This window comes from Caloenas nicobarica, chromosome 29, assembly GCF_036013445.1.
Source record: "Caloenas nicobarica isolate bCalNic1 chromosome 29, bCalNic1.hap1, whole genome shotgun sequence".
In the NCBI taxonomy this organism is placed as follows: Eukaryota; Metazoa; Chordata; class Aves; order Columbiformes; family Columbidae; genus Caloenas; species Caloenas nicobarica.
In genome coordinates, this window is record NC_088273.1 from 1676036 (window position 1) to 1684221 (window position 8186).

Here is an 8186-nt window from a genome sequence, read left to right on the forward strand (position 1 = left end):
AACAAGAAACGCTGAGAATGTAATGAGTTACACTATAACTGCTATGCAGAGGGTGAGAGTTTGTTGCTGTTTCTTATTGTAAAAGTGCAGTTATCAATTTCCACACTGAATCCTGGAGCTCCTGGTTCCTCATGCTGTAGATGAGGGGGTTCACTGCTGGAGGCACCACCGAGTACAGAACAGACACCACCAGGTCCAGTGAAAGGGATGAGATGGAGAGGGGTTTCAGGTAGGCAAATGAACCAGTGATGATGAACAGGGAGACCACAGCCAGGTGAGGGAGGCACGTGGAAAAGGCTTTGTGCCGTCCCTGCTCAGAGGGGATCCTCAGCACGGCCCTGAAGATCTGCACATAGGAAACCACAATGAAAACAAAACAGGCAAATACTACTAAAATACTAACCACTAGAAGCCCATCTTCCCTGAGGTAGGAGTTTGAGGAGGAGAGCTTGAGGATCTGGGGGATTTCACAGAAGAACTGGTCCACGGCATTGCCCTTGCACAGTGGCAGTGAAAATGTATTGGCCGTGTGCAGCAGAGCATAGAGAAACCCAGTGGCCCAGGCAGCTGCTGCCATGTGGACACAAGCTCTGCTGCCCAGGAGGGTCCCGTAGTGCAGGGGTTTGCAGATGGCAACAAAGCGGTCATAGGACATGATGGTGAGGACAGAATACTCTGCTGAAATGAAAAAGAGAAACATAAAGAGCTGTGCAGCACATCCCAAAAAGGAGATGGCCCTGGTGTTCCAGAGAGAGTTGGCCATGGATTTGGGGAGAGTGGTGGAGATGGAGCCCAGGTCGAGGAGGGAGAGGTTGAGGAGGAAGAAGTACATGGGGGTGTGGAGGTGCTGGTCACAGGCTATGGTGGTGATGATGAGGCCGTTGCCCAGGAGGGCAGCCAGGTAGATGCCCAGGAAGAGCCAGAAGTGCAAGAGCTGCAGCTCCGGTGTGTCTGTGAATGGCAGGAGGAGGAACTGGGTGATGGAGCTGCTGTTGGACATTTGCTTCCGATGGGTATGGAGTACTGTCACAGGAGTAAAAGACAATGACAAGTTAGGGGAGACTTCTCTGAGCAAAATCAAAGCCATTGCTTATGCACCCTCCCCCTGCTCCAGACCCCCTTGTCCTTTTCCAGACCTTCCTTCAGCTCCGTGGCTGAGCCCTGGGTGGTGCTGGCTGGAGGTGCCGTGAGGAGCAGGACCTGTGCCCGCTGGCTGCCCAGGAGTCAGCCCTGCTCTGCAGCAGGGGTTCATGGCAACGGGGGCAGGGGCCAGACCTGGGGTTCAGCTGTGTCAGATGGACCCGTTCCTGGTGCAGAAGGGCCGGTCAGCATCTGCTCTCCCAGTGATAAGGAACCAGGATTACACAAGGCAGTTTGAGATTTTGGGGTTTTTACAGCTTCCTGCAATTGCCCTGGAGAATGTTCTTCTATCTCAGAAACCCTCAGCATTTCTGCTCCATGTCTGTGGGTCAGTGCAGATTAAGGGGACCTGGTCTGTCCCTCTGTCTTGCTCCAGCTGCCCTGGGCTGGCACCTTCCTGAGATGGAGGCTGATCACACTGCCATGTTACCCTGAAAAGCCACCAGGCCCTGCTGAGAGCAGAGGGACCCACTTATGACCATGACAAGTCTCATCCTTTCCTAAGGTCTCAGCACCCCACGTTTAGCCCAGGACACACATGGCTCATTTCACAAACCCAACGGCATTTTCGCTGTTGTAGCATCTCTGTGTCTCTCCATGGGGCTTAAGATAACACTAAGGTGTTATAGCACAGGTTTGCATCCTGGTGGGGAGCTCACAGCTTGGATGGAAGCCTCAAGGAGATAGCAAATGTCCTAATAATGGCATTTGATTAAGGGAGACTCAGCTCATTCCCCAGCCCCACAGACTGCATTGCCCACACCCCACATGTCAGAGGAAATCTGGGACAGGTGTTCCCATGGACACAGCTGCAGGAAAGGACCCACAAGATCAGGCTGTGACTCTGCAGCTGAAACTCCCATCCCCAGAGAGCCTGACAGCAAGAACCAGATCACAACAGCAGTGACCCAGAGCAGTGGAGCAAGAAGGAAACTGCGGTGAGGGTGGGTGTGAGAGAGGCCAGGGCAGAGGCAGCCGGGCACTCAGACAGCGTCACCCTTCCCCAGCTGTGCAGCCACCTCCCACACACCAGCATTGCCGGGCAGCTGCTCTCAGCCCCTGTGCTCTGCAGAGGGAACTGGAGCTCTGGCTGCACAGGAGCTGCTTCATGCCTTGGAGCCCCCGGCCCTGAGGGCAGAGGCTTTGCTGGGTGGGAGAGGAGGCGAGGGGGCTGCTCACAGGAGGGATCTGCACTGCAGGGGATCATACTGAGTTTTCTGTGTTCTCCCTCCCATAACAATTCTGGGTTTAGTTTCCCCTCATTTCTGCTCATTTCCCTGCTGTCTGGAGATTCTCCCGCTGAGAAGTGTTTCCCTATTGACGTCTTTTCCCTTTCAGTGCTCACGGACCCCATTCCACCCTCTGTGCCCTCACCCTGGCCCTACAGAAACCTGCCTGTTTGCAGGGCACTGCCTGGGGGCATCTTCGTGTTTGCAGGTTGGGAAACAGGACAGGTCAGATTAAGGCTGATGGGTCCAGCGAAGGTGATGCAGGTGCTGTCCACAGGCAGAGGGGTGGTGAAGGGATGTTATAAGCCTTCTGGCAGACATACTGATCACTCAAAGTTGCAGTTCAGGAGTCTCAGTGACTTTTTTAAGCATGAGGGCTCATTTTCATTTTATCGTTTCCTGCACCCCCCCACCCCTTGGGATAGGAAACTGAAAAGACAGGGTCAGGAAAGCTCCTTATCTTTCTGGTAGTCCTCGCATTGATCTTGTCCTTAGGGCATCCCCTTGGAAAAACGCTGGGGGTGATCTGGAGCTGTGAGTAGCCCTGACCCACAGAGGACTCTCCACAGCAGAAGCACCTTTCCTGCCCTGATATGGGTCGCTTCTTCTGCTCAGAACTTCTCCCCACAGCACCGTGGAGATCTCCCCGGGCAGGCTGAGCGCTGACCCTGGCAGGCGGCAGAGTCCCTGCCCCGGCACAGCCCTGGGGTGCAGGGACCCTGCTCTGCAGGACAGCCCTGGGCACCCCTGGGTGCTCCCCCCTGCACTCACCCTCAGCAGAAGATGCCGTCATGCCCCATCCCTCTGACAGTGCAGCAGGGAAGCCCTGCTCTGGAGCATGTTCTTCTCTACAACTGATACACTGTGAGAAAGACCTGACAGATCCTGTAAACTGTGAGATGTACCACCTTTAGGAGATCCCTCCAGGAAATGCAGCTGCGTTGTCCTACAGACAAAGACTTACCATGTCAGGACTGTGAAGATTTGTCTCTCATCAAATCCTCAGCAACCTACCACTCCACATTGCCTTTAATCTCTCTCTGCCTGGCTGCTCTCCAGCATCTCCAGGCAGAGCCCTCAGCCCTGCTACACTTAGCAGAGGAGCTGCTCCTGGGCAGAGCTGTCTCTCTGCAGCGCTGTCACTTGCCATGAGCTCCCTCTGTCCCAGGAGCCCAGCCCAGCTCAGCAGCACAGGAGCAGCCCATGATGTCCCTTTCTTGTCCCCTCTGGGCTCCTCCAGGTGTCTCTGGGGCTCCAAGGGCTCAACTTTGAAACAACCTGAAGTAATCAGTGATGTTGATTCTCTCTCCTCTGCACAGACACTTCTTTCCGGCATTGTATTCTTCATCTTAAAAAATAATCGGTATGAGAATCATCTTTTCTTGTCCCATCATTAGACAGGACATCAGTAATATTACAGCCATGTATCTAATTTCTGCAGGCTAGGAGAGGAATCTCTTCAGATGAATGAATTTATGCATTTTATTTTGGTTTTATATTCCTTTGTCTAGAGAGACATTCAGCAATCTTTTGACCATGTCATGTCTCTGCTCTGAGGCAAAGCCTTTGCACACATGACGTCTTCAACACTTGGTACCAGGTTTCCTTGTGGCAGGTCAGAGCTGGGCTGGTGCCACAGCTGGGGTGGTTCAGCCCAGATGTGAGGCAATGTCCTCAGCCAGGGACCTGACTGGCTGAGCTGGAGCTGTCAGTGTTGCAGACAGAGCTGTGACACGGATGGAATAAACTGCCAAGGCAGGGTGGCAGAAGTTAGTTCATCTGGTCTTCAAGGACAGCAGCCTCCAGGCACAGCAACAGTCCAGATCAAATCTCAGTCTAGACCTGTAAGGATATTCAAGAGCCACATAATGAGCTGTTCCTACTTCAGGACCAGTTAAAGGAGAAACAAAGACACCGTGTGGCCACTGATGAATTTAATAAGAGAAAGAGGTGAGAATCTCTGTGTCCTCTTGTCCTCCATCTTCACCAGCATGTTCTCCCAGGCCACTGTGACATGAGACAGGAATCTGGAGGAGAACAACCAGCAGTGGATGGGGATCAAGTCAGGGGTCACTGGAACTAACACAATCCTGACCAGTCTATGGGACAGGAGGGGCAGCATCCCAGGAGCTGAGACAGCAGGACGATGTCACAGGGAGGCCACTCTCCACCATCTCTGAAAGCTCATGGAGACTGGGGGGACTCCCTGACCACTGGCAGCTCTCACGCAGTGTGTGCACTTTTCAAAAATGGCCAATGATTGAGCAGGGGAACTCAAGGCTGTGCCCCAGAGCATGTCCACTGGGACCCCATTTCTGGGTGTCTGAAAGAGAAGGTGATGGGGCTTACCCAGGGTCCATTGTGCCTGTTCATCCTCTTTGCTTTCTGTGAGGAATGGACAGGATTGTTGGTTGCAGGGAGAACATTGATGGTCTGTTACCTGGAAGTCAGGAAGACATTCATCATCATCCCCTGCAATATTAGAGTGTCCAAGTTAGGATATTATGGTCTGTGTCAGTGTGTAAGTCGATGGGTAAAAAGCAATCTGGATGGTTGGACTTGGAAAGGTGCTATAGGAAGGGAGAAACTTTGCAGTCATGAGGACAGTCAAGCACTGGAAGCTGTTTCCCAGGCATGTGCACTCACTCTGTCCCAGAAAGTGTCCAAGATGTGTTTGGATAAAGCCCTGAGTAATCTGGTCTGACCCTCCTTTGCGCAGGAGGTTGGTCAAGACACCTCCCAAGCTCCCTTTGAGCCTGGATGATGCTGTCCTTCCTTCCCCTTTGTATTTTCCATTTAGGGAGAGCTCTCAAGTTCTCCCTGACCACAGAAATAATTCACATGAGGTGCAGGGCTGCTTTACAAGTACCCGAAGCATGCCGGACCACAACTTTTGCATCCCTTTTCATTTGCCCCAACCCAGGGTCTCCTTTTTTTTGCTCTCCTCATGCCCAACTCCTTAATCCTTTTAGAGCAGGTTGCTCAACAGGTGTCAGCATCCATGTACGGAGTCTGCACATCAGCCAGACATCAAAGTCACCATCAAGAGTCTTTTACCCCAGGAAGGGGAAAACTTCCAATGCAGGCACCAAACCAGTGCCCAACCTGCCTGGAGAGCCAGCACAGTTGTGCCACACAACAGCAGCCTCTGAGGGAAGATGCACGTGATAGGAATTGAAATGGTTTCAACCCAAATCATAGAATCATAGAATCATAGGATCATAGAATCATTTAGGCTGGAAAAGACCCTTAAGAACATGGAGTGCAACCGTAAATCAAACACTGCCAAGGCCACCACTAAGCCATATCCCTAAGCAACACATCTCCACATCTTTTAAATACTGCCAGGGTGTTGCCGTTCGCTGCAACGCAATCAGGTGTCCGCGCGATGCGGCCCGAAGCTACCTCGCTTCGGGGCCATAGAACACAGACACCAATATGAGGATGTTCGCAATGGCGTTTATTGAAGGTACAGCACATCTTTATATACTGGTAGTCGCTTATGCAATACTTCAATGCGGAAGCTTTTTCTGATTCGTTATTGCCTTAGTTTCTTCTATATATGGTAAGCTTAGCAGTTCAACCGATACTCAAACACCCCACCGTACTCTCGCGTCACAATCCGACATCTTCCGATCGCATGTCCCTAGGCTTTGTTTGCCCAGGGTGTTTAAGTTTCGGCATAGCTGACTACACCAGGGATGGAAGATAAAATCCTGAGCTGGCAGGACACCATTAAGTGCAGTTAGACATAAGATACTTGTCATGCCTGTGAGTTCAGACCTCATTGGCAGAATGTCTCAGAACCCCTCAGTGAGGAGGGCAGGGTGTTGGGGAGATGGGAGCATGTTTCGGTTTCCCAGATCCCAGGACAGAGCCTAAGCCATCCTTCCCTTCGACTCTGGCATCCAGTTTCTTGAGATGCAAATCTGCTGGGTCTTCTGTGGATAATCATGTTAAAAGGAATGAATAATCCTTCAAGTGTTTGTTTAATTTCTCTAAAAGTGTCAGTACCAAAAAAAATTAGAAGAAATATTAATCTGCCTCAATATAATCATCTCCCACATTTCACTCTGCATCAGTGGTAGCCCCACTGGCAGTGCAAATCAAATAGCTGTTTGCAGTATAAAGCATGATACCCCATCTATAAGTACACATCTAAGTGGTTCAGATGAAGGGTGGTCTGGCAAAAGTCACCCTTTGTGTCCCCAGGTGCACGGACACTGCTCATGTGCCTCTGCAGAGAGGGGCAGAAGCTGGATCTCCTTCTCAGGACAGACTCCTTCCAGGAGAGACACAGCAATGGGGGTAACTCATCAGGTCTTTACGGCATTTCACTCAGCATCAGTTTTGACGTATTGGGTGCTTTTCTGTGAGTACCCTTTCTGCACCAATGATTATAAAAAGACAACCGTTTACTAAGCCATGGTCATAAAGGGGCTGTTAGGACAAGAAAGCTCACCATGAACTCTGGAGAGAGCGAGGAAGTTTCTAATAAGCAGCAGGAAGAACCAAGAAGCTCAAGGTCTCTTCTGGAGAGTGGGAGCCCCTGAGCAGCTGTGATTGGCCACGTGTAGGTGTGGGAGAGGGTCAGGAGATGTCAGGGAGAAGCAATGAGATGGCTGATGGCTTTACTGAACCCTTACAGCCATGTCTGAGCCCAGAAATGGAAAGCAGTTGATGTGTGCAGGTGGAGGAGGAATAGCAGGAAGATTTTCCTGGGAATATGGAAGGAAGAAAGGCGTCTCTTGGGCTAATCATATATGGCAGTGACATTGCCATCTTGTGGGCATGGCTGTTCCTGGGAGATGGGGAATGGCTGCTGCTGGGGTGGCTGTGCTCAGTCATGGCCCATGAGTTGACCCTGCTCTGCTCCTCTCTTACACTGCCCACACTTGCACGGACCTCAGGAAACATCCATGAACCTGGTGGATGCATGAACTTCCTGGAGTGATGGGATATGGATCCAAATAGAGGACTCAAGCAGGTTTGACACTGGGACATTGAGGTGACTGGTGACCATTGCCAAGTGTATGAAAGAAGCTGGAGGAGTTGTGAGGAACTCCCAGGCATTTCCAACTCCAGAGAAAACCAGAGCCTGCAGTTAAAGCAACAGCACTTGACATAAAACCCACCCCCAAAACACAAAGCACTCACACTGTCCAAAGGAAAAGCCTTGAAAAACATTTGAGAAAAATTTACCAAGCCCCAGGGGTGAGGGCTCAGCCATTCTGATGATAAAAAAACAAACATCAAGGGCTGACATGGCACCAGAGCCACCTCCGCATCACCTTCACCACCTGTAACCAGTGTCTCCAAGTCTTTCCTTCACCAACCTCCAGGAACACGGACCTCAACTGGTTGTTTCCTTCACAGCCGTGTCAGTGATGGCCCTTTGTGGGGTCGCAAACACCCTCAGAAACTTGGGTTTTGCTTTGGCCTTTCACTTCATCAGAGGTTTGTTCATTCTTTCAGTAGTTGCAGTTCAGGATCATGGCAGCAGAGGGCTCATTAACATTTAAAATGCTCTTTCAAGCAAAGGCTTTGTGCAGCATTTTCTTAAAGACTTCAAGCCTGGTGTGGATGATTAGGGAGATTTCAGGAACAGCCAAACAGAGAGCATTTCCATAATAAATAGGAATAAAGCCACATTTCTTCTATTTCCTTCCCTGCTCACCCTTCCCTCCCTTTCCAGAACAGGTGGTATCAGCAGCCTCCAGTTCATATGGATGTGGAGCGTCTCCTGATAAAGACTGAATATGTCAGAAAAGTGGGTGCCTAAATCACCTCGTGAGTGAGGAGATAGTCCAGGACAAC